The 27,846-nt window shown below is 49.6% G+C and overlaps 4 long non-coding RNA genes across 5 annotated transcripts; 2 read left to right on the top strand and 2 right to left on the bottom strand.

The window, feature by feature from the left end:
- Positions 1–5,116: 5,116 nt before the first annotated feature.
- Positions 5,117–8,303, top strand: LOC139801803 (uncharacterized). The gene is made up of 3 exons (XR_011728323.1): positions 5,117–5,218; positions 5,397–5,498; positions 8,046–8,303. It is a non-coding gene; the product is annotated as an uncharacterized lncRNA (long non-coding RNA).
- Positions 8,304–15,374: 7,071 nt separating this feature from the next.
- On the bottom strand, positions 15,375–16,656 carry LOC139801729 (uncharacterized). The gene is made up of 2 exons (XR_011728287.1): positions 16,518–16,656; positions 15,375–15,669 (listed from the first exon to the last, which is right to left on the bottom strand). It is a non-coding gene; the product is annotated as an uncharacterized lncRNA (long non-coding RNA).
- Positions 16,590–25,462, top strand: LOC139801728 (uncharacterized). 2 transcript variants are annotated; one of them, XR_011728286.1, is made up of 3 exons: positions 16,590–16,714; positions 21,345–24,851; positions 25,124–25,462. It is a non-coding gene; the product is annotated as an uncharacterized lncRNA (long non-coding RNA). The 2 variants fall into 2 exon arrangements; XR_011728285.1 differs by lacking the exon at positions 25,124–25,462 and having other exon boundaries at positions 21,345–24,877.
- Positions 22,535–27,490, bottom strand: LOC139801727 (uncharacterized). Its single transcript, XR_011728284.1, has 4 exons — positions 27,177–27,490; positions 24,982–25,375; positions 24,741–24,849; positions 22,535–22,646 (listed from the first exon to the last, which is right to left on the bottom strand). It is a non-coding gene; the product is annotated as an uncharacterized lncRNA (long non-coding RNA).
- Positions 27,491–27,846: the final 356 nt, after the last annotated feature.

The raw sequence follows: 27,846 nt of genomic DNA, 5'->3' as shown, positions 1-27,846 counted from the left end.
CTTATGACAGACACTCATGGCAATGGGTGCCCTCAGTGCTTGCTGGGCCAGCCTGCCCGGTGGGTTTCGTGGTTGCTGAAGCCAGAGGAGCCCCTCAGGTTCCTCCCCCCCATCCCCAGTGCAGGGCAGGCTCCCACTGCAATCACACCACAATAATCTCTTTTTCTCCCTGCAGGAAGAGGCTGCAGGTTTCAGGCTTCCCAAGGCTCCCCCCGGGCAGAGCAGGCTGTGCAAGCAGGAGGGAACCTGGAGGGGCAATGGATGCACCAGCAAATGCCTGCAACAAGGGTCATTCCTCATGAGCTACCAAGACAAGCCAGAGTCAGGTATGTTATCCAGGAACATTTGGGCTCTGTCACTTCATAAGCAAAAAAAAAAAAAAAATTAAAAAATAGTTTTAGTCATTTAGAGCAGGGCAAGGACTCATCCCTCATAACCACTTTGCTTCCAAAAGTTATTCAAGCCCTATGGAGCCACATATATTTGCTTATTAACTATGTGACTGTATTAGCAAACCTCCTTCCTCTCTCCCAAGCTCCAGTGTGGTATGTAAAATGGCAGTGCCTTTTATAGCCTGCTGCCCGCAAAGGCTCAGCTGCACAACTCATTTCCTATTTACATTAGCACACAAAAAAAGCACTGTTCAGCAAAGATTGCCCTGGCTCCAGCCAGAGAGGTGCTGTCTGCAGGTGTGGTGGGTGATTCACCCTCCTGCCAGGGCCAGCACCCTCTGCCCAAGGGTTATCTCCATCCCCTGGCTCCTGGTGCTTCCCTGGGACCAGGCAGTTCCAAGCACACCAAAAGAAAGTCCCAAATCAATCCTGTCTGGCCTCACCCTCTTTCTCAGAAGAGGGTTTGGATGCTTTCCATGGCTCTCTTTCCTTTCCTCCCAGAGGAAGTCCTCCTTAAAGCAACTCCCTTGGAAAACCTTGAGCCAGAAGTTTGGACATCACCTGCACACCCTCCTACTCCTTCTGATTTGGGTAACAACTCTCCAGCTCTCTCCTACACCCTAGACAGGATCTTCTCTTTCCCCACAAACAGCATTCCCTTCCAGGGATCACCCTGGCTACAGCTCCTGCCCTCAGTTACTCTTCCTCAGCCCCTGTCCTGTTTGGGCTCTGGGAGCACCAGAGCCCTGGGGGACTTAATGGGGGGAATCCATCCAGGGATTCCTACTACACTGAGGAAGCAGGGAATGAGGAACTGCACAGGGAAAGAAAACATCCCAGCTGGCTGAAGCCCATCCATATTGGCTAGTCCTTAAAGCAGAAACACAGAAATCCATTGGTTTTCCCTAGCCATCCCGTGGGAACGCTGGGATGGTTCCCAGGCAGCAGTGAGGAGCTGTCAGGATGCCTGGGGCATGACAGGGCCAGCTCAGTGCCTCTGGCAACCCCAGTTTCACTGGAAACCACAGTGCTCTGCTGGACAGTCTGGTGCTGTGGCTTTGCCACAACCCAGACCTCATCCCTCATCCCAGCAAAAGGCACTTCCCGGAGAGAGTATTTAAAAAAAAAAAAAAAAAAAAAAATGTATCACTCTCAGCTAACCAAAAGCAGGGCTCGTTTTCTGATGATCTTCACAGATAGGTAGGGGGGAAATAGAAAGCAGTGAGCTCAGGAAGAAGCCACCTGGGCAGAGGTTGCTCCATTAATCATTCAAGTCAGTGTCACCAAAAGTGGAGAGGTTTGAGGTTCCTCAGTCTGAGAAGCCATGTCACACTGTGACTGGATACTGTGCTGAAATCCAGCCACCGGAATTATGGAGGTGGAAGACCTTTATTTAGCCCAATCTTCCACCATGAAACCTCCTCCAGATTTCCAGCAAAGCCCTTCCAGAGCATGTCAGAGTGCTGAGTAATAGGACCCTTTCAGCTGACTGCCCTGACCTCCTCCAGGCTGCTTCTCCTTGTGTATTCTGGATACCAAACTATTTTCATCAGAAAGCAACTTCCTCAGAAAGTTAGCAGATCTGTTTGGCTTTTCTTGTGACTTTCTGCAATATAAATAAATGCAATTTCTGTTTGCAAAGAAAACTCTGAAACCTTCCTTAGCCAGAGAACAATTTTGAAGCAGGTTCTGCTGTTGCTCCAGTGGTGCTCTCGCCTCTCCTGTGGCCAGCTGTGGCTCTCATTTTATTAATCACTTAATAATGATTCTGAGCATAAATTTGCACAGTGCCAGGGCCACCACACCCACTACCAAATCACACATCCACACAGCCAACCTGCCAGGAAAGAGAAATAAAAAAAAATAAAATAAAAAAAAAATAGAAAATCTACACTGTTGGCATCTCCTTGCCTGCACTCCAACTCCAACAGTACTGATCTGAGGGGGATCTCCCTGGCAGGAGCTTCTCTTTCCATTCTGTGTGTTTGAAGAAAAGTGTTGAAGGAAGTTTCAGGGGGTGAGCTGTGGGGCTGCAGCTCTCCCTGGGTCCCACCCCACCCCAGGACACCCACCCATTCGTGGTGTTTGTCTCAACAAGAGGCACCTTCAGCTCCTCCACAGCCTCCCCTCTGCAGCAGTGCTGCCATGGAGCTGCAGTGGTGCCACCAGGGCTGGAGGAGGTGGCAGACAAGGTAGAGCACAGCAGCCACATCATCCCCCACAGGACATCCACCACCCCTTGCCACCACTGCCCTATCTTGTTCCTTTCCAATTGCAAGACACAGAAAATACAGAAAAACGTGAGAGCAGCCCCGTTCTGAGGGCAGAGGAGGAGGAGCAGAGTGACTGGGAGGAGGGGAGACTTCCAGGTCAGCCCAGCCACAGGGGAACCTCCAGCACCCACATCCCCCAGGGGAAGTGAGATGGGGAAGCAGCCAAGTTGGCACAGGAGGAGGTCAGCAAGGGGACAGGTGGGTGCACACAGGCATTTCTGTTTCTCTGCCTGCTTCCAGATGAAGTTCAGCATACGTGCTCCTTCTTCTGTCTCTCACGAGGGCACAGAGCCTTGGTAGGTATGTGTGTACGTCTGTCTCCCCCTTGCCAAGCATTCAGAATTTCAACTTTTCTCTACTTCTATTGCTGAAGCTGTCATTCAATTGTCATTTTTCATCTCTATGGACAGTTTCTGTATCAAATTCTGCCACTAAAGCGTTCTGGGACTTTTTAGCATGAAAAGCACTATGTAAATTTAAGACTCGTATCTCCCAGTGCCATTAAAATTACCTGGAAATAATGTAATCCCTTCGGTTCTGGGAGCTCAGCAGGAGTCAAGTTTGATGCAGGATTTAATTTTTACCTGTCACTGGCCAAGAACTTTCTTGTACTCCATCAAGATGTCTTAGCAATTGCCCAAAAGTGAATACAATGCCACAATTTCTGCTGTCAGGCTGAGGATCGATTGGGTGTTTTTTTTTTTCAACACTTGCACAAAAAGAAGGAAAGAAGTGAACGAGAGAAATGAATCAAAACAAAACCACCAGTTATGCCAAAAACACGGATAATATCTGATTTCTGCAGCCTGGATGGCACTGCCTCATCACTGAAATGTCAGATTATGGCCCACGACACCCGGCAAACCGCAGCAGTACAAATCCTGTGCTGTTCCCTGCCTCACTTCCCCAAGGCAAAGAATTAGGAGCAGTGAAAACAAAATCATGGGACTGAAATAATAAGAATTAAAAAAGGAATCACAAGACGGGTGGTTTGGAGCTGGGCAGTGCAGGGAGGGGGCTGGCAGGACCCTTTTGGCTGGGATTTCTCCCTCCTGCCTCTCTTTTTCCTCAAGTCTGCTCCTTTTCAGGGGGCACAGAGGAGCCAGTTCCATTTACTGAATTTTCTCCTGGTTTTCTCCTATAAGGAAACACCCCCCTTTTTTTTTTTTCCCCATGAAACCTTCAGAAACTGTGCACTTTGAGAATGAAAGCTCCTCTGTATGTTTTCAGCTAAAGAGGGACTTGGACTTCCCACCTGCTGCTCCAGGACTGATGCGAGCAGGATGGCGAGCAAGCTGCCTCCCATTCCCAGGAGATGGTTCAGCCAGATTTAGGGAAAACTGAGCAGTTTCCTGTGCCAGGACCCATCACAGATGCTGGTGGAAAGGCAGGGCTGTAGCTCCAGCACTTGAAGACTGTGCTAGGGCTTGGTGCCAAACGATGCAGCGAGGAGCCTGTGATGGGCAGCAGGCACAGGCACTGCTCAGCTCTCTGTGGGGACCCCCGGCCATCCAGGCTCTGCACCCAAACACAGCAGCTGGGGGCAGAGGAAAAGGAGGCATTTGACTACAGAACTCAGATCTGGTGACTATGTAGGACCTTCCTCCTGTCCCGTGGCCCCATATGTCAGAGCAGAAGTTTGGTCAGATGTGCTGTCCACATCCCTGCTGTGGCTGGAGTCAAGGAAAGCCCCAGAAGGGGAAGGGATGGGGTGAGACCTCGTGCCCAAACACACCTTGCCAGGAGGCAGATGGGCTGTGATTTCTCCTGCACGGCGTGACCCGAGCCACGTGCTGCCCCACAGGCATGGAGATGTGGTTCCCTGTGTGGCCCCACAGCAGGACAGGTGCCACGTGGTGGGGTTTCTGCACTAGGAAAGGTGGTGGGTTGACCTTCAGAGGAGAGGCACGATTTTCATTACCTCCAGTGCAGGTTGTTAGGGTAAGACAAGCACTGTGCAGGTTGGGATGCATGTGGAAACCAGCTGTTCAGATCTGCTCCACCTCCCTCTCTCCATCACCCCTTACAAACCAGTCCCAGAAACCATTTTCAAAAACTTCAGGCTAAGGCCACTAAATTTTCCCTGGCTTCATCCCAGTGGAGATGATCAGGGACACATTATTTTGCTAAATCCATCAAGCAGTTATCCACTCAACAAGAACAGCCCAAGAACTCCCAACCCTGCTGTGTCTGTGGCAGCAGGCAACCTGCACATGCCCTGAGCATCTCTGCATTCGGAGGTGTCAGAACTTCTGCTAATATTGGCAAATCAAACTTTGCAATAATTCAGATCCTCTGACTCCTGGTCTTGTGCCTTGATCACAAGATGATCTTTCCCTCTGCAAGAGCATGAGAGTGAGGGATGAAACATCACTTCTCTTGCCCAACACCTCCCCCACGGACATGTTCCACTTAGACCTTGGTATACGTGGAGGGGAGCCAAGAAACCAATGTAATAACAAGAGCAATTCCAGGGCAGCCTCACGTGGGGCTCTCCTGCAAGCTCCCAGCAGAAGCTCTGAGCTATCGAGGGCTTCTTTCACTCACATCTTGGTAATCCCCAAGTTTTTACAGGGTGGATTTAGGACTGAGGTGAACCTCAGGCAGGCAAGCCTGCCCCGTGAGCAACACCAGATGTGGCCATGTGAAGTCATGTTTCTGAGGGGAAAAAACAAAGATAATGCTCTGGAAACTAAACATGGCTTTCTGTATCCTTTCTTTTTCTTCATAGGAAGCCAGGGAGGCCACTGCATTCTTGAAAAAATCCAAATGCAATGCCCCAATTAATTTTATGGGAGCTGGCTCCAGCCTACAGGAAGGATTCGGGATCAGGGTAAGTTCTGCTCAATGGAACATCTTTATAAACTAAGAACCCTGTGGACTCCTCTAGTCAGGATATCCCTGTTTCCTAATCCTGACTCAAAGCCCACTCAGAGCCTTTCCAGTGGCTGCAGTGAAGATTTGGATCAGATCAGCTGCACAGAGCTGCTGCCTCCTGCCCTGCCCTGCCCAGGGGAATCAGCTCTGGGCATGGACCAGAGATGCTCAGGCTCTCCAAGTATCCCAGACAGGCATGCTCCCTGTTTGGCTTCCCTTTCTCAACTGTCCCAACACACAGTAAGGATCTATAAAGGCAGAAGCAAATCCAAGGAATGTGTTGTTGCTACTGACACCCTGGGATGGGTGCTGGCTTTGCCTGTATTTACATGCTCTGGGGAGTCATAACCTCTCTTGCAGAACTCTTTTGACACAGTCCTAATATTTCTGGAGCATCCTGGAGCTCACTCCACTCTCTTTCTCATTAGCCAAGTGACTTTTCATTGTTGTGATCAATAATGACCCTCTCCAAAACCAAGTAATTTGGAAGAAAAAAAGTAATGCTTTATTGATCACATTTTTACTGATCTGAACTGAACTGTCTCTCCTTAGCAGACAGCCAACATGACTTTTCATTATGCTGCTCTCTCTCTCTTGGCTTGACCCATTTCCTTTCTCTCTCTTTTTTTTTTTTTTTCTTTTTTTTCTTTTTCCCCCTCTCACCAACTGAATCAAATCCTGTAAGTAACCTTTAAGGGCTCCTCAGTCTTTATTTTGTTCCTATTAACCTTCTGTTTCTCTGGATAATTCTGCAGCCAAGAGTAGGTGTGACTCCCACGTTACAAGTCTAGCTGTGCTGTTGACTCATGTGCTGTGCTCACCAAGCCAGCTCCTCTGATGGGAAAGCTTATGCAATGTAGCGAGGTCTCCCAGAGCATATGCTCTTACTCGAGTTGTGAGATTTCTGCTTGTTCCCTCTGCTAAAGGAGACTGAAAACTCTGGTGGGCTGCACAGAAGGTGCACGCTGCATTTCAGCAGCCCTTACTATGCCCTGAATCCAAACCCCAGGCCCCAGGCCCCCGCACAGCCTCTGCGAAAGTGCTCTGGGCAGATTCCCCCCTCTCTCCAGGCCCACGAATCAGGATCTGCACTGAGATGCTTTTTTGGCTCCGGATTGGGGTGATGCTGAGGAGACCAGAGAGGCTGCTGCCCTCCCAGAGCTTGGTGAAACACCCACCAAGAGCTCCAGCTTTTGAAAGGCCACTTATGGTATGCAGGAATTATATAAAGGGAACTTAACAGACGGTCAGATCTGGCCTGTCATGTTGGGAGGGCTCTCACACAGATTTTTTTTATTTTTTTTTTTTAGGAGGGAAACTAGCAAGACATGTGGTGAAAAACACCCCATAGCTTTTAACTAATGTCTTTGAGATCTAACCATCTGTTACCATGAACTTCAAGTGAGAAGCAGCCACCACTTTTGAAGGCAGACTCTTAAGAAAGCAGGAGGATTTAGCCCTGGATTCCTTGGGCAGAAACCTGAACGACCAAGGCACAACTGCAACCCCCTCTGGGTGGGATCCCATCTTCCCCTCAAGGCTGAGTAAAAACCAAGCTCATGGCTACACAAGTCCTGGTATTCCCATGCAGGAGGGGAACACCAACCCTCCCAGAGCAGGACCCCCAGCAGGAAGGAGACACTGCTATCCCTGCAAGCATCCCTGCAGGCTGGAGAGCAGCTGGGACCAACCCAGCTAAAACCCACCTGAGTCTGATCAGCTTCTGCCCTTTCCTACGAGGCTTGTTGTCCCCCAGCCCCAAAGCACGCAAGATTCATAAAACAGAACAAGAAAACCTCCTTAAAAGTCCTGCTCTGGAATACAAAGCAAGGCATCTCCTGCAGCCCAGCCGAGCGCTGCTCGCTCGGTTCGGGAGACAGCGTGCTTAGAAAAACCCAATTTGGGGTGGCCCTCCCAGCTGAGGAAAGCCTGCTGAAACATTAACCTAGGGCTGACTGCAATGCTCCGGGTGGCACCTTTCCCAAAAGGAGATTAAAACCCAGCAGCTGCTGATATGGAAACCAAGGGTTTGAACTGCAGCGCAGTGGCGTATGCTGAGCGCGCCCAGGCAGCGGCTCCTGCAAACGTGCTGCAGGAAATGACTAAACATTTAGTGCTTGTTATTTAGCAGTATTCCTGGAGACACGTAGGTGGTGTGGACAGCATGGTATGTGCATTAAAGTGCAATTTAGGTCAATGATTCGTTGAAAGGATCACTTTTTTTCTCTCTGTTCTTCTCCCTTCAGGGGCATTTGCTATTCAAAAATTAACCGGTCCTCCCATCTTCCCCCATCCACTCCAAATAATATGAAGGGGGAAAGACTGTAGGGATTACCTCGTTTTAATAGTCAAAAACCTCTGCAAACGTTATTTTTTTCCCCCTCGTTTTATCTATTTTAAATTCTTTTTCCAAGCATTAAAAAGAAGTTTTACAGGGAAGAGTGCATGTTTAGGCAAAACCAAAAATATTTAATGAGGTGCCTGAATTCTGGCTTTTCAACAGGTGAACTGACAACCCAAAATGAAAGCCCCAGAAAGAACTGCCAAATCCGGGCTGCAGGGAGGCATCAGCACAGCTCCAGCTTCCCCTGGGGTGTGCCAGGGCTGCAGTTCTCCTTTTGCAGGGACCCTCCACTGCCAAGCTGCTGGTGAAGCATCTCCAAGAGCACCAGGCAGTGCCTCCAGCACAGCCCTGGCACCTGGGGGACCTCACCAGGAAATGCAAATATTCTCTGAAAGCTACTAAAAGGCTATCAAAAGCGTGTGCTGAGTATATCTGCCATCATATCATCTAACACAGATGCATTATTACAAGGAAAACTAGTCTATGCATGGCACCCAGGCAAACTGAAGGCTCTCCAGGGAGAAGGGGGACCCAGGGGACACGAGGCTGCTGCTGGGAAGTGGTGCAGCTCTGAGCATGAGACTTTATCTGCAGTGGGAACAGACCCACAAACCCTCCAGATTTCTCCCCAAAGCTGAAAGGAGGGAACTCTGACACCGTTTCCAGTGGGAGTCAAAGAAATCCCCAACTGAGATTGGTGGCAAGTCTCTGGAGGGGCTGGGGGAAGGGAGCTGGGTTTGCTGGGAGGACAGGACTCTATTGCAGGCATCAGGAAAGAAAAGGTCTCTTTGCTAAAGAAAACAAATAAATAAATGATTGCTGGTGATGCTGTTGCCTGCCAGAGCACCAGCAGCATGGAATTCAGAAGAGCCTTTTCACAGAGGAATGAGACCAGGCAGAACACCGGTCTTCTCAGGCCACTTATTTTTTTTCACCCAGGGACCAGCTAATCAAAATCCCAAGAAAAGCTCATTTGTATCCATTTAATCATTTAATCAATACTTCTGCTTTCAAATCTCCTCCTCAGCCTTGCTCAAGAAAGCCCTGGTGTCCCTCCCAGCACCTGTGGTACCCAGGGGACAGCAAGGAATCTTCGGGGGGCTGCCACAGGAGTTGAATTCCATTCAAATGTCATTTAAGAGGAGTTTTACTACACACAGCCTGTGACAGAGCACAGGGAAACAACAGCTCCAACACTTGCCCAAGCTCAGCTGGGTGTGAGGGGCACAGGAGCTGGCTTTGGGAAGGGTGAGCGTGCTGCTGGGATGCCCAGGTTATCCCAATGTCCTTCCAAGAGCTCTAAGGGTCCTGCAGTTGCCAAGTGGGCACAGAGCAGGAGGGAGCTGGGTGGATCATCTTCTCCTCAGGACATGACTGCAGCAGCCTCCTGCCCCGGGCATGAACCCATCCCCTCCTGACCCAGCAGATCCCAACACCAGTTGAGTCATGCTGACATTTAACAGTGCAGACCAACCAGCTACAGCTAACTGCTGTCAGACCAGGGGAGAGATCACAACAGAACCGAAGTCCACATGATTTATGTAAAAAGCCTCTTCCTTGCTTTTTCAGGTCTTTTCACTTCAGGCGTGCACGTGACAGAAGGCAAGGGATGGGGGGGGACTCTGGGGGGCTCTTAATGGTCACCAGGCAGTGCTTGGCTATCAGGTTTTCTGAGCAGAATTGTTCAAATCGTTGGGAAATCTCAGATGAACTCAAGATGTGCCCCTGGAGGCTGACATCAGCTAGGATGCACATCTTGTTGGTTAGGTAGTCTGGATGGGTCAGACTTATGGTAAACAGATCCTTCTTTTGCATGAACCACAGCTTTAACAAAACTTCCTCCTGGCAATGGGCTTTGGAGATACATTGGGTGTGAACCTCACAGAAGAGTCAAAAGGCATGAAAACCCCAAGTCAAATGCAAAAGGGCTCAAAAGAACACCTTTGACTATGCAAACCAGTACCCATAACTGTCTTTAGCTTTCTCTGGTCTCCTATTTACTCCCCGACCTTTCACTTTCTCCCTGGCTTTGGTTTGCTCCCAACTCATATTTCTCATCTGAGGCTGGGATCAGACAGCTCCACCCTCTCAATAACAACCTTTTGCTTGGCCCATTTTCCAGCACTAACTGCCTTTCAAGGCCATTTGCTCTTTGGTATAAGCCCCCTCCCCTTTTTTCCCCCTAAGGGAATGGGTACAGGGATGCTTCAGGGCAGCTGCCAGGGAACGAGTGTCCCTCTTGCTCCTTCATTACTGTGACAGCCACAGGGACCTTTGCTGCCTGTCTCACTATCTTGGCTGCAGCTCCTGAGACTGAACAATCTTTCCAAATGCAGGAAATTCCCTCTGGATAGAAGGAGAGGGACAGTCACAGGAAAGCTTTGGCTGCCATGCCTGAAATGTGGCATACAAAGGTCAGTTAAACCTCTGGCAGTGCCAGCTTGACACGTGCAGAGACAGCAATCACAATGCACCAAGATCAAAACACAGGAGATCTTCACTTTTGTCCTCTTAGCCCACTTGAGGGCCTTACACAGTGAAAAATGCATAACTGGAGTAAAAAGGAAAAAGGCTTGCAAATACTGAGTAGCATTAAAATATGAGTAGCTGACACAAATGGGGTTAGGAAAAAGTGCTCCTACATTACTACTCCTCTTAGTGATGGCAGAAGCTATTAGTGATCAACACAGAGTTCCTCCTCCCTGCAGCTCTCCATCTCAGTTCCGGGATCTGAAGAACAGAACTCCTCTCTCATCTCCTCTGTCCCCACCCTGACCTTGCCTGGGTCACTGCCCAGGATCTGGCCCATACACTTTCCACTCCACACACTCTCTCTGGAGCATTGATTACTCAGAGACCTAATTACCAAGTGTTCCCTCAACCAGCCACAAATGCAAGCCATCAGCAGGCAGAGTCCAGCTGCTTTGAGACCCCAAAGACCAAACCAACCTCTTCCCAGGAAAAGTGAAGGGAATACCCTAGCTATGGTACACACTATTTATGCCATCTCACAGCTTTATTTTACACATGGATGACTGTGCATTAGCATTGCCCTTCAGTGATGCATCAGCTAAAGCCTCAGTCAGAGTTTGTGGCCAGGGAAGGTGCAGTGGGAGCTCAGGAGCTTCCCCCAACCTCCACCTGGGCACCACCACACAGGCACCCGACAGTTCCCAGCGCTTCACACGCCGCGCGGGGCTTTCATCCAACACACAGAACATGGGTGGGATTTGTTTACACTGGGTGGCAGTGTGTATGAAAGCTGAGCCAGCAACCACAAGTGTTAGAAACTGGCAGAAAGGGCAACAGCTGGTATGATGCAAAAGTACATATTTGCTTGAAGACTCTGGCTAGAAAGCCACCAGAGAAATCCAGACTGATTCCTGCTCGGTACCCTCACCAGACGACTCTCAGGACAGTAACACCAAGTTCCCCAAGAAGCCCCAAAACAACTCCCCCCCAGGCAGATGCTCAAACCCAGCTCCTCAACCCCAGTCTGTCTCCAAGACCACAGAGCTGGGACCACCCAAGTTCTTCCTTTGCCAGTTAAAGATGTCCCACCGCGCCGCTCTGACGAGACATTTCCTTTAGGTGGATTTCTCTTTAATCAAAGTGCAGCAGTGAAGCAAGATGTTAAATTTATGGTTTAACTATAGCATCAAGAGCTGAATCACAACGGCTGAGCTAGCAACCAGCACCAGACAGTCCCTGTTCCCCAGGGAGCTCCAGGGAACCAGGTGAAACCAGGCAAGAACGCTCAAGGCTCCAAGAGCTGAGCTGCCAAATCCACCCAGCAACAGGGCCAGGAGAGAAATGCCCACACACCCCAGAACTGTATTTGCAAGTGGCTGCACAGCAGTCTGAGCCTCATCTCTGTCACTCCATGCACTGCAAACCTCCTCGTTCCAGGGACAAAAGTCAGGGAAATGGGAGAAGTTGCCCTTCAAGATGTGAAGGCTTGGAAATGTGGGCTCATCAGGAGACTCCAGGAGTTGGTTTACAATCTTGGAGCATGCTCCTCCCTCAAGAGCTTCCAACTCACCCTTCAGAGGATTTGGAAAAGATGGAGAAACACTTCTGTGGGGCTTTTTGAGCTTCTAGTTCAGGTTTCTACGTTTAGTATGTGATATTAAACAGACATAATATCCTGCCTGAAGAAGCTTTCCACTGCCATATAAACGTGAATGTCCAAAATGAGGATGGTAAAATCATTTCCCTGAAGAAGTCTGTGAATATGAAAAATATCATTGACTGTTGGGGTGGTTCACATTTCCCAAGACTTGCAATTGTTATCTCAACATCTCAAATCTCAGTGAAAGGATTTTTTTTCTTATCCCTCCTACTAACCATACACTCCAGTATTTAATTGCTGGCAGCAACATCTTTGGGTGCTTCTCCTGACTCTATCCAGCAGCATGCTGAGAGTCAAGCACCAGTCCTAGATATATCAGTACCAATCAGCAGTGCTCTTCCCCACATCCAAATGACTTGTGTCTGCAAGCTCAGACACGACATGAATCCTCAAGTGAAAAAGCCAATCAATCAGACTTCTGGATTTTGTACAGTCCACTGAATCCTGGGATAGAAGAGTCCTCCCCCCTGCCAGGTGACACTACTGCAGATCATGACCACCATGGATATATCTCAGCTCCTGGGTGGATAAGCACCTTCACAGAGGTGAGCAGTAAAAGGGGGAAAAAAAATAAAATGGACTGCTCTGTAAGAAAAATAGCAGCACCCTCCCAGAATGTCATCAGAGCAAATCCACATCCTAGCTTTACAGAAATGAAGACTTCTTGGGAATAATTGTTTTGAGTACAGCCTGCTCCAGGGTGACCTGGTTAGATATTAGGAAAAAATTCTTTCCAGAGAGGGTGCTCAGGATTGGAATGGGCTGCCCAGGGAGGGGGTGGATTCTCCATCCCTGGAGGTTTTTAAGAAGAGACTGAATGTGGCACTCAGTGCCATGGGCTGGGAACCACGGGGGGAGTGGATCAAGGGTTGGACTTGATAATCCCAGAGGTCCTTTCCAACCCAAATGATTCTGGGATTCTGTGAGTCTGTGACCTGCTTTGTTCCTCTCACAGCAGAACAAACTCAGGAGCCTCACGTGTGAGCAGCAGGGTGAGCAAACCACGTTGGTGCCAGACATGAACTTTACTCCTGTGCTGTACTCCCAAGGTTCTTGCTCCCTTCAGGTCATGCACAAGAGTTTGGGGGAACTGGCTGCTATTTCTTTGGGGAGTTTGTAGTTATAAGCACCCCCCATCAGTGCTTATAACATGGCCCCTTCTCACAGCAGTGCCTGCAAACTCTCTGAGCAGGCCAGGAGCTAAGATCACGTTGCTCAACCAGACCACAGGCAACACAGCCATCAGCTGACAACCCCCCAAACCCTCCAGCACAGACCTTGGAGCAGGGTGGGGGAGAGCCAGACACCAACCCCATCAGCACATGAACCACTTGGCAGCTGCTCTGCCTTCCCTCCCTGCTGGGGTTTGCCCACACAGACCTCTGAGGGCTGCCCATGTGTGTGTGTACAACCTCCTAACCCCACGGGAGGGCTTCAGCACCAGCACCCATGGCTGAGGTCCCCGAGGGGCTGCAAAGCTCCAGTGGTGTGCTTGTCCCTCCTTTCAAGGGACACAGCACCACTGGGGCAGGGGACACAGCTGAGCTGCCCCCAGCCCCCTCCAGAGAGCTCCCTGAGTGCCTGCATCCCCCAGCACGGTGCTGGGTAACTGCCAAAAAGCCAAAAAACTGCAAAGAAACCAAACACTAAGGATGCCACGTGCAGGTCCCTACCTAACCACGTCCCTTTGGGTTGCCCCTATAGAACTTGGACCAGTTGCACTAAGGATAATAAAAATATGCAAAAGTTTCCTGGCTTTTTTCTCCCTCCTCCTTTTCTGTCTTGCATCAGCTTTTTTTTTTTTTTTTTTCCCCCCTCCTTGCATTACCTTCCAACTCCCTCCCTTGCCCTACAATTACAGCACAGAACCCCCCCCAGCAATGCAACGATTTCTCTGGGCTCTCCAGCTTGAGAAGTTTACTGCCTACACTGGATTTATTCTGAGTTTGCTTATTTAATGGCCCAGTTGGGAAACTCTGAGTTTCCCATGCACAAATCACAGCAAGACCTGGCAAAAGCACCTGGCTGCTCTCTACCCTAAACCCAGAGCAGCATCCTGATGCCATTCCATTTCATGCTCTGATGCCATTTCACTTTATGTAAACAGCAATTCTCCTGGGGGACTCGGGCTGGTTTGGTCTCACGTGACATTACCCAGAGCAGCACAGAACACAGGATCTGTCCCACAGCAAGGGAGTAGGAAAGTCAGACACAAAGGAGACTTTTTCTTGACTCTCCCTGCTCCTTGTGCCAGGCAAGCACAGCCAAAGAGAGGTTTCTCCTCTGGCCACCAGACTGACATTTTCTTTAAAGACATGACAAAAGCAAGCACCTGGCTCCTGATGCACTTGTACAACTTCTGCTCCCATCTCCAAGGCCCATGACTTACTTTTGTGCTATTCGGAAATCTCCTTCTCCAGGCTCCAAACCAAGCCTTGAAGTTATTAGAGGGAGTAATGCCTCTCAGGGCAGAATGCAAATTTAAAACACTTGTCCCAAATAACAGGAGGTAGTAATTAGGCTCCAGCACTTCCAAAGCAGTATCCTTCAGCTACACCCTTTCCTGCACTGCTAAAAGGATGTAGGACAGGTACTGCAGACATGCAGGCTACAGCAGACTGCCTTTCTCTAGCTTTCATAAATCAGCTTATATCTTTTCATTTTCCTCCTTCCATCTGACCTCTGGCCTAGGAGCTTTGTTCCCTGCATGTGAAAACTTTTTTCTTCTTTTCTTGTTGCTGCCCCTTATCCTGGTCCTACTTTAATTTTGTGTTTATTTTTTTTTTAGGGCACCTGTTGCCTTAAATAGTTCCTCTCTCCCTCTGATTGCTTCCTCCCTTTTGTTATCATTTTCTCTTTCTCACAGTTCACCAGTGTCTCCTTCCTCTTCCCTGGGGTTTCCTGCAAGGCCATTTGCATTCTTTCTCAATCACATCAAACAGGTGATTTCAATTTTGCAGCAACCAGGGAAACACCTCAGACATCCACATGGCATCAAAGCCTCCTGCCACCTCCCTTGCCAAAACCCTCACTGAATTCCTCTGCAGAGCAGAGCTCAGATGCACCTGGCAATGAAGTGACAGGGTTTATGCTGTGCTGCCACCATCCCCTCTGGTCTTGGTGGCATCTGTCTTGTCAGTCCTGACCACACCAACATCCCACTGCCACCTCCTCAGGTCGGGAAGGGCAGCCCTCCTGCTCCTGGGATGCAAAAATAAAGGGAAGTGCATGATGCTGATGGTCCCCCCAGTCCCCAGGCTGCAAGGACAGAAAGCCTGAGGCAAAATAACCAGGGCAGAAGCACCTCGCCCTGCTAGTGCCCTCAGGGAGAAGCAGAAAGTTAAGGAAGACAAGTCTTTATGTGGCTTTCAGAGAGCAAATATGTTTATTATAATCCAATTAAAATTCCTTACAAATAGGCTGTAAGGTTAGCTCTGGAATCAATGGCTGGTCACGGATCTCCTTAAGCACAGGATTTATGTTTAAGAAATGGTATCATTATGGTAACCCTCCAGAGTCCAGCTGGCTAAATAGGGCCAGCAAGCACCCTGGGTGAACACTCCTGCAAGAGAGCCTCCAGTTCACTGTGTTCATCCCCACTCCCATTTTGAAGATGGGCCAAGGCCGAAATCCCAGGAAAAAGAAGTCAACCTAGAAAGAGATGTTTCCAAAAAGGCAGAAGGAAGCAAAACAAGTATGGTGTTTTGCATACCATTTTTTTCCTCTCTCAAATTGCTTAAGTTAGAATTTGTAGGGAAAACCATCTTGAGACCCTCTCCAAATGACTTAGCCAAAGGTTCACAAGCTGAGAGAGGAGGGGAAGCAGCCCTGTACCAATTACACTGACCCAAAGCTTCAGCACTTGTTCTTCAGGCCAGACAGAAAACGAGTGATGTATCAGTGGCTACATTTTTTTTTTTTTTTTTTTTAAGTTTTCTAATTCATCTGGAAGTTTACTTGCTCAGACTTTTGAGAGCCCAGTCTGCATTTTCAACCCACCTGCAGCCACTGTGGCAGCTAGAAAGTTGCTTGGTTTTAAGACAAAACCAGAGCTCCTGTGCCCACCTGGTGCTGCTTGGCCACTGCCACCCCATGTCCCCAACACAGGATCACCCCGGGGCCTCCTGATGCTTTTGCTGGAAACAAGGACAAGTCCCAGAGGACACAAGGTGGTGACGGGGGAAGGAGGGCTGGGTGAGGAGAGGGGTGTGCAGGGGCCAGCACTCGCCTCTGAGCTGTGGCTGCAAAGAGGGTTTTAAGGGAGCTTTGTTCCCACAGGAACCGGTGCTCTGGGACCAGCCACCTCCTCCCCCAGCCCCGGGATGACCGCACATCCTTCCAGCCCCGCATCCCTGCCCAAAGCTGCGGGAGCTGCTGCACGGCGCTTCCCGGTGTCCGTCCTCCTCCCCGCTGCCCGATTCCTCCTCCCGGCACCCGGGCTGGGATCAGCTGGGAAGCAAGGGGAGCAAGAGGAGGGTATTTTCTCTGCCTCGGCAAACCTCCAGCCCTCTCCTTTGCCGCCCCAACCCTCCAGCGAACTCCCCAGCGCCGGGCTGCAGCGCAGACAGCTCCGGCAGGAAAGAAAGCGCGGAGCTCGCTCTATTTTAATCCCGTCAAGGGTCTTCTTGGAAGAGAGGCAGAGCCCGGCTGTGCAGAGTTAAGAATGAAACCCTATTTTTAGGCTGTCCCCGGTGAGGTAAGTGCCTGTGAGTCAGAGCCCGGCGTGGGATGTTGCATAAGCCCAGACCCGCAGCAGCTCCCGGCGCACACGGGGGTGCGGGGAGGCTGGAGGAGCCTCCTTCCCTCGCTGCTTCCTGGCATTGTCATTTCAAGACAGACCCTCCACCGTATTTAAATGCAGGGCTCCTTTTTCCTTCCCAACTCTCCCCACCTCACCTCGTCCTCCCTCTTCCCTCCCCCCCCCCCCCCCCTTCTTTTGGAAAAATTTAATTAGAAACAGCAGTAGGCTGGTTATGTAATGTGATTAATTGCAGCATTAGAGTGAAAAAATATAGGGCATACAGGTCTTAAAGATTCACATGCAAAGTCATGTGTGGGAGTGAGGGAGACAAGGGTGAAATGCAAGACTTATCTGTTTGATTAGGTGCTTCTCACGGGGCAGTGATTTATTCCCTGAGTAATTTAGTTGGAGTAATCTGCAGACAGCTCTAAAGAGAGAAAAAAAAAAAAAAAAAAAAGAGAGCAAATAAACCTCCAGAAGACAACAGAATTGCTTTCACAGCATCTCTAAAGGTTAGCTCTGCACCTGGTGAGCAGGATGTTACCCTCACTCAGCAGCAGACCTGCCCCTTTATGGCACTCAGGCCAATAAAAATGAGTTTTCCATGGAATTATGATTCATGAGCTGCAGACACACACCAAATGGCAAACTGCAACCAACTTTCACTATGCTGGGACTTCATCCTGGGGAATATCTGAAGCTTCAGGGTTAATTTGGTTCCCCCCTGCTTTTTGCAAACCTCTCCCTAGGGCAGCCCCCCAGCCCAGGATGCTGTTTCCTCCTGCCTGCCACCTCCAAACACCCAGAACTGGAAGGTGAAGCTCTGTAAACAGTGTCCTCTCCATGGCTGTTGATTAAATTCAGCCTAGTTCAATAATGGCAGCAAATCACTGGCGTATGTGGTTGCTCAAGTGTCCTACATGTGGATGGGCTGAGGGAAGGCACATCCTTATTGCCACACCAGGGGCTGCCTGGGCAGCCTCACTGCAAACCCCAGCTCGGTGAGGCTGGGTGAGGGCTGCTACAACTCGAGGAGGAATATCTGGAGGTATTTTAGCACAGCAGCTTTCAACATTGCAGAGAGAACTGCTGTGAATATTCATGGCAGGGAAGATGAAAAGCCACCGAGAAGGGAGCTCATGGCAGGGTACCAAGGAGGTCCCAGCAGGTTTTATCCTGTGCTCTTGCTGGGGAGAGGAAGGTTCACAGCCACGGTGTGGCTGTTCTTACACTACAGATTATTGTTCAGGATTGTCTTGATGCCAGCTAACCCCAACCTCAAATCTAAGGCTCCAGTGAATGCAGAATTAACTTAAAGCATCCTCCAAGTAAGTGCCTGGGCTCCCTCTGAAGAGGGGGCTCTTCAAGGGGTGAGCTCTGTCTAGTTCCAGTAGGCTTCATTACTAGCAACCACAATTCCATGGCTGGCAACTGAAAACCCTCTAGACTTGATTTATCCTGAACAAAAACCTTATTTGCTCCAGCCATGCCATAGCCTTGCAATGATTTCAGGTGCCTCTGCTTCTGGTTGCACCAAGCAGCGAAACGCCAAGATGAAGTTAAAAGCAGCTTTAAAATTATTTTACATCTTGTTTGATTGCTTTACTGATACAAAAAACACTGAAAGATTAATATCAGAAAAATAGAATTCAACAGTCTTCCAAGGCAGGCCCAGTGCTAACTCTGAACCAAGTCATTACTCTGAAGTGATAACAGCAGAAATGCCCTCCCACGAGGCTTCCAGTCTTACTGGAGACACAAAGGAGGGGGAACTGGCCAAGAAGTCCCAAGCCACGAGCTGGCTTTGTGCAGCATTACAACATTCCTCTGTGTATTTCTAAACCTTTCCTCACCACTGCACGTGACAGCTAAGCATGAAACACATCCATCCATGCAGTGTTTGACTTCATCTGCCCCAGAGCTGTGTTACGTATCCCTTGTGCATGCTTCCCTCTCTGTGTGGAGCCCATGTGAGGACAGCCATCAGGCCAGATCCTAAAAAAGTTGCTCCCTGAAACTTTCCCTGGAACTATTTTCCAGTGGGAACTTCTTTAGAAACTGGCCAAAGGAAAACTGTTCAGGTTTGTCAGCTGTACCTAAAGGGGCAGTCAGGTTTCTCTTGAAGAAATCAAGATCACAGCTCAAACAACTAGGGGAGAAACTAAAAGCAAGGGCACCTTTACTGAAGCTCATTAAAAATATCCTCTGTGCCACTCTCCTACGTGGCACCCAAAGCCTCATGCATACAGTGGTCTAATGAGCGTGCAATGTGGGTTTTTTTCCCTCCAGTATTTTTCTCTCCCTTACATAGCAAATGTCAGAGTTTAATTAAGGGATGTCAAAGGCACAGGGAGCTGCCCCAAGATAATCATCGCCTGCTGCTAGATAAATGCTGAGGTGAAGGCAAGTGAGAAGGGCTACCATGCAAACACTGAATTATGGAGAGAGAGGGCAAAGTTCAGAAATGGAACTGACAAAACCTTCCTTTACAGAGCTGGGCTGAAGGGGCTGCTGTTGATGGGCACTGTGAGCTGACCCCTCCACCCAGGGCCCTCCTTGGAGCTGTTCCTGAGCTCACCAACTCCTCTTGTGCCTCTTCTTGCTCCCACGTTGTCCCTTGCAGGGAGATTCACTCCTCGGGGTGTCCTCCTGGCAGTGTCATCAGCATCCCACCCACCCAGCTACCACTGTCCCCTCCTCAGAGCAGCTGAGGAGCTGCAGGAGCCCTGAGCCACCACCAGCTCCCACCACAGCTTGGAGCTGTCTCCAAAGCCCTCACTTCAAGACCTGACCTCAAGCCATTTAAATCTTTTACTGACTTCCTTCAGGACCTTGCTGACAGCCTTTAATTTAATCTGGGTTTTAAAAGCATGCGTGTCTTTGTTTATTAATATTTACCACAGCCCTTCCACTCTTTGGCTCTTTGATTTTACAATCTTTTATGAATCTTGCTAGTTGACATTTTCTCTGTGTGAAAAACAACCCAACCCACCCAGCTGCCTGCTCCTCTCTCGGGTGCCTGTGCTTGCTTTCACAGGAAGGCTCTCTCACTCTCCCTTCCCTTTTTCATCACAGGTCAATATTGATCTGACCATTCCAGCAGCAGTTTTGTGCTGGCAGCCATCTCTGTGCTGTGCCCCCTGATGAATCCATCACCTATGGATCACATCAGCCAGTTTTTGGTCTTGTTTGTCACCCTCCTCTGGGTTCATTCCATTAGTTCACAGCTCACTTCATAGAACTTTTACCAGAGGAGGGGACTATGCTTTATTTTACCAATTACTCCCATTTCTCAACTGCAGAGATGATGGCACAATGCCTTATGGGTTACCTGTCTCCTCAAAAACACCTCCAAATTAATATACATTATATTAATATACATTATATTACTGTATTTCTAGCAAATATTTCCTTTCAGTGGAAATCATGCCATAAAAATAGATTGTTTAGAGCCCCTGTAGAAGCTCATCAACACACAGAGCTCTGCAGATGGACAGACAGGGCTGAGGTGAGGTCTCCATCCCTGTTCCCAAGGAGCAGAAAATACCAGCCATACAGAAATCAAAGAAAACATCCCTGTGGAATAACAACATCTCCCACAAGTTCCCAACAGAGCTGCAGACAGTGCCAGCATGGGGCTACAACACTTCCAGACTCCACAGGTGAAGCAAGATGGATGCTTTGCCTTAGATCATGACTGCTTTCTCACTGCCTTACTAACAGCTGCATTTTGATGGGCTTTGATGTATATTTTATCTGACCCACCAGGGAGGTTCTTCAAGAGGCACCACCACACAGAGGTCCCAGGGGCAAGGGGCTCATAAAGTAATTGTAAATAACCAAGAGGGTCCAAATGAACTCCTTCACACTGAGAAGTTGTGAAGCAAGGAAGCAAAGGAAGGATTTCCACAGCACTCTGCAAGGAAACTATCAATGATTTCATTACCACAAAACAAGCTTCGTAAAATATTCTGCAGCTTTACCAAGAAATTCTGATAAAGCTGAGCACTGCTTAACTGCACTTAACTGGCATGCCACTTGTCTGTCAGATTCATTTTGTTAGGAAAGCCACACTTGTAAGAAAGGGCACATAGATTTAAATGAAACCTGTGATAGTTGCTACAAGACAGCCTTTGGAAGGGCACAACTTTCCCCAGGCAAGAACATCAACCAGAGCTGGGCACAGAGAAGAGGTACCTGTGGCTTAGTATATGGAAACACGTGGTTGTATAAAGATTTATCACCTCCATCACTCTCCAACATATTTGCAGATCTGTCTGGAGGACCTCCAGGTCAACCAAGGGGCTGACCTGTAGTAACTCTGTAGTAACTTGGAGTGGGGTTACCCAAAGACAATTTTCAGTGGAATGTAGGCCCTCACAGCTTTAAACAAATGCTCCATCTTTCTTATTAAACACTTCTTTTGTTTCCTGATGAGTGAACCATGGGACTAAGGACACCTCATTTTTTGCAGACTTAGACTACAACTTGCCTGAGTTTGGCTCCCGCAGCACCACAGGGACTGACTGCAAATTTCACCAAGCTGAGTGCTCGTTCTGCCTCTGTCCTTCCTTTCCTCTCTCAGGTGAACATGCTCATGCCCAAAGGCTGTGACATTGGCCTGGTCCCAGCTCAGAGCTGCCTGGAGAGCACGGGGACACCAGCAGTGGTCACGTCAGCATTGCCCTCCTGGCAGGAGCCTTCTCCATGGACTCTGACCTCGCTGCCACGCTGCCTGCATTGCTCCTTGGATGCTGCCTGTCAAGAAGATTTCTTAGGTCACAGAAAGCACCGTGCCTGAACTTTCCTTCCAGACATTTATCTCAATAACCTGCACACATCTTCAGCGTGCCACCCTGCTCTTATTGCTGCCATTAATATTCCAGGAAGGGCTGGTACACCTAGCACAAAGGTTGTCCAGCATTTTCCACCATAAAACCCCTGGATTACAGCTTTGAAAAGCTTCACTGGTTCTTCTAAAGAAGGAAGCAAGGAGGGCAGGGATCTTTTATCCATGCTAAAATAACCCAAAAAATGTTTTTGTGAATAGGTCTAATGTCACCAACGCCTGACAGTGGAGGGCAGGGTGATCTGTGCCATCTTAATGATGAAGAAATCAACCTGTGGACAACTGATAAGCTTCTGAGAAGCTGCAGCTTGTGCAGGTTTGCTAGATGCTCCCAAACAACTTCCCCAAAGATTTCACCTCTGTGAGGCCCAGTGGGATCTCCTCTGCAGCTGCAGATAGCCTGGGCTTGGGATCAGGCACTGGGATTGAAGACAGGACATGTCCAACCTCCTTGTGTTCTTCGTGACCTTTGCAGGTGGAAGCTGCCCCGTTTGAGGAGGGCAACACCCAGACTTGTGTTCAACAAACTCCCATTTGTTTTTCCACAAACTCATTTTTCAGAAACTGGGAGGGAGTGGTAGGGCTGGAAAGGAGTTTGGGAGTGGCCAGGCAAGGATGTCAGCAGAAGCAGCTGTGACTGGGGAAGGCAGAGGAACAGTGAGAAGGACAGACTCCTGATGTCCCCACACCCCATGTCTGGCAGTTCCCTTTCAGTGGTCCCCAAGCCTTCCAAGCCCCCCTGCTCCTCACCCTCTACAACCATCCATGAAACCTCCTGGCAAGGCCTCCTTCAGACAGGCCCCATGGCACAGCAGCACTGCCCACCCGCTCCATCACTTGCTGCCAGCTCCCAGGGCAGGGGCAGCCACACAAAAGCTCAGGAGAGCACAATTCTTGCTGTCCCAGACCTGGGTTTGATGCTCAGGGGGCTTCTGAGGCCACAGGCCACACACAGAATCACAAAGGAAGAGCAGAATGCCAAGTGCTTGATCATTAAGCAACCACCATCCGCTGCGCTCACCCGATGAGCCCGGGCTCCTGTGCAAAAAGCAGGAGATGAATATCTAATTAGGCTTCTAATTCATGCCTGAAGATAAGCCACATTAACTTTGCACGGCCAGCTTTTCAGTCCTCGATGTTTGCAACTACAGAAATGGTCTTTCAGGAGTGTTTTGTGCCTGGGTGTCAGGCTTTGCCGTGCCAGCTCTGGGACACAGGTGGAAAAAATGAAGCCAGGATCAGCTGGAACATTGCCAGGCCTGAAATGTCCACCATCCCTCCAGGTACAAAATTCACACATTGCTGTAAAAAGCAGAGGGGGCTGGTGGTGAGGTGAGTAATTTCCACCCATGTAGGAATCACACAGAATCATTCTGGTTGGAAAAGACCTTTTAAGATCACACAGCCCAACCATCAACATAACTCAGATGATTCCGGTGCTAAACCGAGTCCCTCAGCACCACATCTACAAATCTTAAATCCTTCCAAGGACAGTGATCCAACCAGCGTGTTCCAGTGCCTGGCAATCCTTTCAGTGAAGAATTTTCTTCCAATATCGAATCTAAACCTCCCCTGGCACAACTTGAGACCATTTCCTCTCGTTCTAGCACTCATTACTCAGGAGAAGAGACCAACCCCGTTCTTGCTACAACCTCCTTCCAGGTAGTTCATAGAATCCCAGAATCCCAGACTGGTTTGGGTTGGAAGAACCTTAAAACTCATTTAGTTCCAACCCCTGCATGGTCAGGGACACCTCCCACAGCCCAGGGTGCTCCAAGCCCCATCCAACCTTCACCACTGCCAGGGATGGGGCAGCCTCAGCTTCTGGGGGCAACCTGAGAGGCTCAGCACCCTCACCCCAAAGAATTTCTCCCTCAGATCTCTAAATCTCCCCTCTTTCCACTTAAAACTGTTCCCCTTCACGCTGTCACTGCATGCCTTTGTCCCAAGTCCCTCCCCGGCTTTCCTGGAGCCTTTTCAGGCGCTGGAAAGTGCTCTGGGGATCCCCCCGGAGCTTTCTCCAGGCTGGGCAGGAGCTGTACAGAGCGCTCAGATCTCCCCTGAGCGGGCAGCGGGACGGCGGGCTCAGCCCCAGGCATTAATAAATAACCGGAGGATTTTACACCCTTCTGGAAGCCCCAGACGCTCACGGAGGCCGGCGGGGCCGGGCCCGGGCTCCCCCGGCGTGCCGGGCCGCGTGTGTGGGGCGGGACGGGGCGGGCCCGGGCCGGGGCCATGCGGAGGGGAACGTGAGCGGGGCCGCCCCCGCGGCTGCCGAGCCCCGGCGGGGTTTGAAAGGGGGGGCCGGCGGGGAGAAGCGGGGAGGCACCGCCTCCTGTCCCCGACCCGCATCTGGGGTGAGGCACACGGGGCCGGGCGGGCGGCCAGGGCGGGCGGGCCGGCAGCCAGGGCCTCCCCCGCGGGTAGGGCCGCGGCCTGCCCGTGTCCGCCGGCCTTCCTGCCGCTCCCCGCCCCCGGGGCCGCCTGGCAGCCACCGCCGAGGGGGTTTCCAGCACCTTCCTCCGCCCCGGGACAGCTGCTGGGGGGGTGCTGGGGCCCGGCGGGCAGAGATGCTGCACGGGGGAAGGGAAAAGAAAGCGGGGGAAATGCCCCCAGAGCCCACCCTAAAGCAGCCGGGGAGATGGGGGGGGGGGGACGCGGCTGTGCCAGGGAGCAGTGGGCGAGCTGCTTGTGAAACAACATTTTGGTGCCAGGATGTGGTGAAGAATGGCAAACGGATTCCGGCTGACCCTTGGGAAGCAGGGTGGTGGTGGTGGGGGGTGTCTGAAAGGGGGAGAAATAAAATAATAATTTAAAAACAAAATAAACCAATAACGAGGTAGCCACGGCTTCACCCTGCCTTCCAGCCCCTTCCCTGAACGCGCCGCAGGCTCAGCCGAACTTTTCCTCATCCCAGAACAGAAAAGCACCTTCAGAACTTCAGGGGTTCGTTCCAGCACGGAACGGCCCCGCCGGGGGTGGAAATGTCACATCCCAGCCCCGCCACAGCCCCCCGGGATCCACAGGCAGCACCCGGGGAGGTGCGGGATGCGCGGAGCTCCGGCACCGCTGGGTTCTGCCGGTACCGCTGGGTTCTGCCGGTACCGCTGGGTTCGGAAATGTTGAGCTCACCTTTCGCTCAGCGCCTTCCCCAGAGAGCTCGGTAAAAAGAGGAGAATATGAGACCTTCTTCTTTCCCAGAGGCCTGAGCGTGAGCTTGCATAATGCTCCAGTGTTAGCCCTGTAATTACATGAGGCTTTCCTTTTCACACTAATAATAAAAAAAAAAAAAATTAAAGAAAAATTCAGTTAGAACTTCACTGTGCAGAAACTAATATTCCTGCTTTTTTCACGTAGCTGATATTCTACTCACAAGTTTTTAACTTGTTCATGAAAGATGCTTCTCAGACTGTTATCTTGCAGCTTATCAGTGCAGAACTGGATTTACTTGGGAGCCTGAGGGATCCACTTGACTTGGGCTTGCACAGGTGGTGTGTTTGGTTTTTTTTTTCCAGACTTACGTTGTGGTAAGGCTTATATATTTGGAACCTCGTGGAGGATTTGTGGCTGCAACATGTGCCACTGTCCATTAGTGGCAATCTAGGCTGGTCACCAAGTGGTTCATCTGCCCCAGCTGATGGATTGGCTTGAGTCAGCAGAAAATGGCAATTTAGCACCATTGCTCGATCAATGTCTTGCTTCCTTGCAGGGTTTTTTGTTCAGTGCCTTCTAATCAGCAGCAGGTATTGTATTTCCCCAATACAATCCTGCACAAAAAGAAGAAGAAGAAAAAAAGCCAACAGAAAAGCAACATTTTTTCCATCTTTTAAATAAAATACGCTTAATATATCTGACACCTTACGTAAACCTCCTGTAGCACTGAGGGTGCACAGCAAAAGCTGTGTTTTTGGCATTCTCTCCCTTTAAAACAGTTTGTGATGTAGTACAAATATATTTGTTCCAGTAACAAGGGAAAAGGCGATGAGCGTTAACAAGAAACAAATGAACAAAAAAACCCAGCACAGTCATTTTTAAAGTCAAACATAGAGGTTGTGCCAAGCCAGGAGGGAAAAGATTGTCTGCTGTGTTTTCACATGGCCGGGATGTCAAGGGGTTTTGGAGAAATAGTCACTGCCTTTCCCCTTTGAAGTAACCACCATGGATTAAACCTTGGGTTTGAGGGGGCTGGAGACTTTTTTGATAATTCAATTAAACAGCAAATCCAAATACCAAAGTGCTGGTGTAGAGAGGTGATTCTGTGGAGAAAGGTAGCAAAGTCTGTAACATCCCACGCCAGGAATCTCCCTTCCCACCACAAGGTGTGTGGAAAAGAAATTGGTGATACAGGAATGGAGGAGAAGGTCAAAGAAAGTCTACAAAATTCTGGACTGGTTTATGTTAAATAGCTTTTGTGCAGCTTGGATGCAAACTGCCAAGACCAGTTCAAATTAACACTGCCAACTCATGGCCAGAATGGGGAAAAAAAATGATTTTAAAATGGGACCTGAAAACTAACATTGAGGGAAAGGAAAAAAAAAAAAATCATCCTGCAGGTTTTGAATTTTGTGTGGAATGTCACAGGGGACAGTTAGGGGGGAGTATATCAAGATAAGATAAACACTTTTAGATTAACAATTTAAATTAAATACTTAAAAGCCAAAATTATTGCAAATATCGGGTGAAAACCAGCAAAAATATTTTTCCTCTCAGCATCTTTCAAGAGCTTAAAAAAAAAGTCCCCAGCTTCTCAAAACCAAAGGGACAGTAGAGTAGATGGAAAAAAACCTGAGTAGTAGCAAACCCACCTAGAAACTCTGGGTTTATGTAAAATAAGAATGTATCCATGAAAAAGAGACTACTTTTGTGTCGTTCCGGGTTATGTTCTCTAAACATTTTGGGTTTATACTTCAGAGGTTCAGGTTTAAGACTAAACCCATGCACAGATTGTGCCCTTCCCCAGCTGGATTTATCTTCCCCCTGTTTTTCCCAGCTCTGAGGATGCAGACGGGGGGCTGGAGGGTGTTTGTGGCTCAGGGGGGGGTGGGAATTGCTGCTTTGCTGGTCCAGGAAAACAGCTTGTAGCTTTTCCTGCACTTCCCCCTGCCTGTCTCTCCTGGATCAGCTGAAGGGTTTGGCAGGACAGGGGTGGATTTGGAGCCAGGGTTATCAGCACCCTGCGTGGCTCCATCAGTGCTGGTGTCCCACTGGTGCTGCTCCTGCTCTCAGGAGGGGGACAAAGTCCTCACAGCCATTCTGGCGTCACTTGGGCATTTATCTTCAAAGTAGAAGTCGTGAGTCCCTCCCTGGTCGTGAGGGAGCTAAAATGGAGCAGAGGGAGGGAGGTGGGAACGAGGACTTTGGGCTGAAACCGTGGCCACACCAGCAGGACTACAACCTGCAGCTCCTTGCTGCCAGCAGTGAACTCGTGGTGTCTGGAGATGCCCTGCACTCCTTGAACCTGTCTGAAGGTTGTTGCTTGTCAGTCCCTGGCACAGATCTCGGCTTGAATTCCTGTCCTGGTTGGTCTGGTGGCTCAGGCACCAAAAAATAACCTGTCTAAAAAATTACCTTCAGCCACGTTGCTTCTCACCGGTGGCATCCATGGTTCCCTGGAGGTTTCCCAGCTTTTCCCCTCAGCTTTGGTGTGTGCACCTGAAGCTGGAGGAGAAGCATCCCCGGGCCAGAGGCTGGCCAAGAGCTCTTTCTCTAAGTGGGTGTTAGGAGAAAAAAACCAAGCAACCCCATAGCATTCACACGAAGGATGGGAGTAACAGCTGTAGTAGAGTTTATATTCTACCCATCATGGGACTTTGGGTTGTTTCCTATCTGTTTTTCAGTAACATGTCTGGTGGTTATAAAACGAGCAGTATTTATCTGACCCAGGAGTCAGAGACATTACCTCATTGTCACGGGGTCAGTGGCAATTAGACTGCAAAGCCCAGCCAAGCAGTGCCACTGGGTACAATAGTCTGTGGCAGGCTTAACCTTTACGGTCACTGCTGCTGGGGAGGGGGGGACACAGCCCAGCAGCACTGACAGCCCCCAGCTCTTGGTAGAGCAAAAAAAGGCTCTCTCCTTTCATAACCCATCCCAGAAGGTTCATGCAAGCTTATCAGCATGTATATTAAAAGATTGCCATGTATTAATTGAGGCAGGACTAATGGGTTTATGCTCTGTATCAGTTCTACTTCATTTCTGAGTTAAAAAATTAATCCCCTCTAAAAAAAAAAAATAAAAA

The sequence above is a fragment of the Heliangelus exortis genome, chromosome 12 (assembly GCF_036169615.1).
Source record: "Heliangelus exortis chromosome 12, bHelExo1.hap1, whole genome shotgun sequence".
NCBI lineage: Eukaryota > Metazoa > Chordata > Aves > Apodiformes > Trochilidae > Heliangelus > Heliangelus exortis.
The sequence above is the reverse complement of the archived record's forward strand: the minus strand, read 5'-3'. Positions and strand labels throughout refer to the sequence as shown.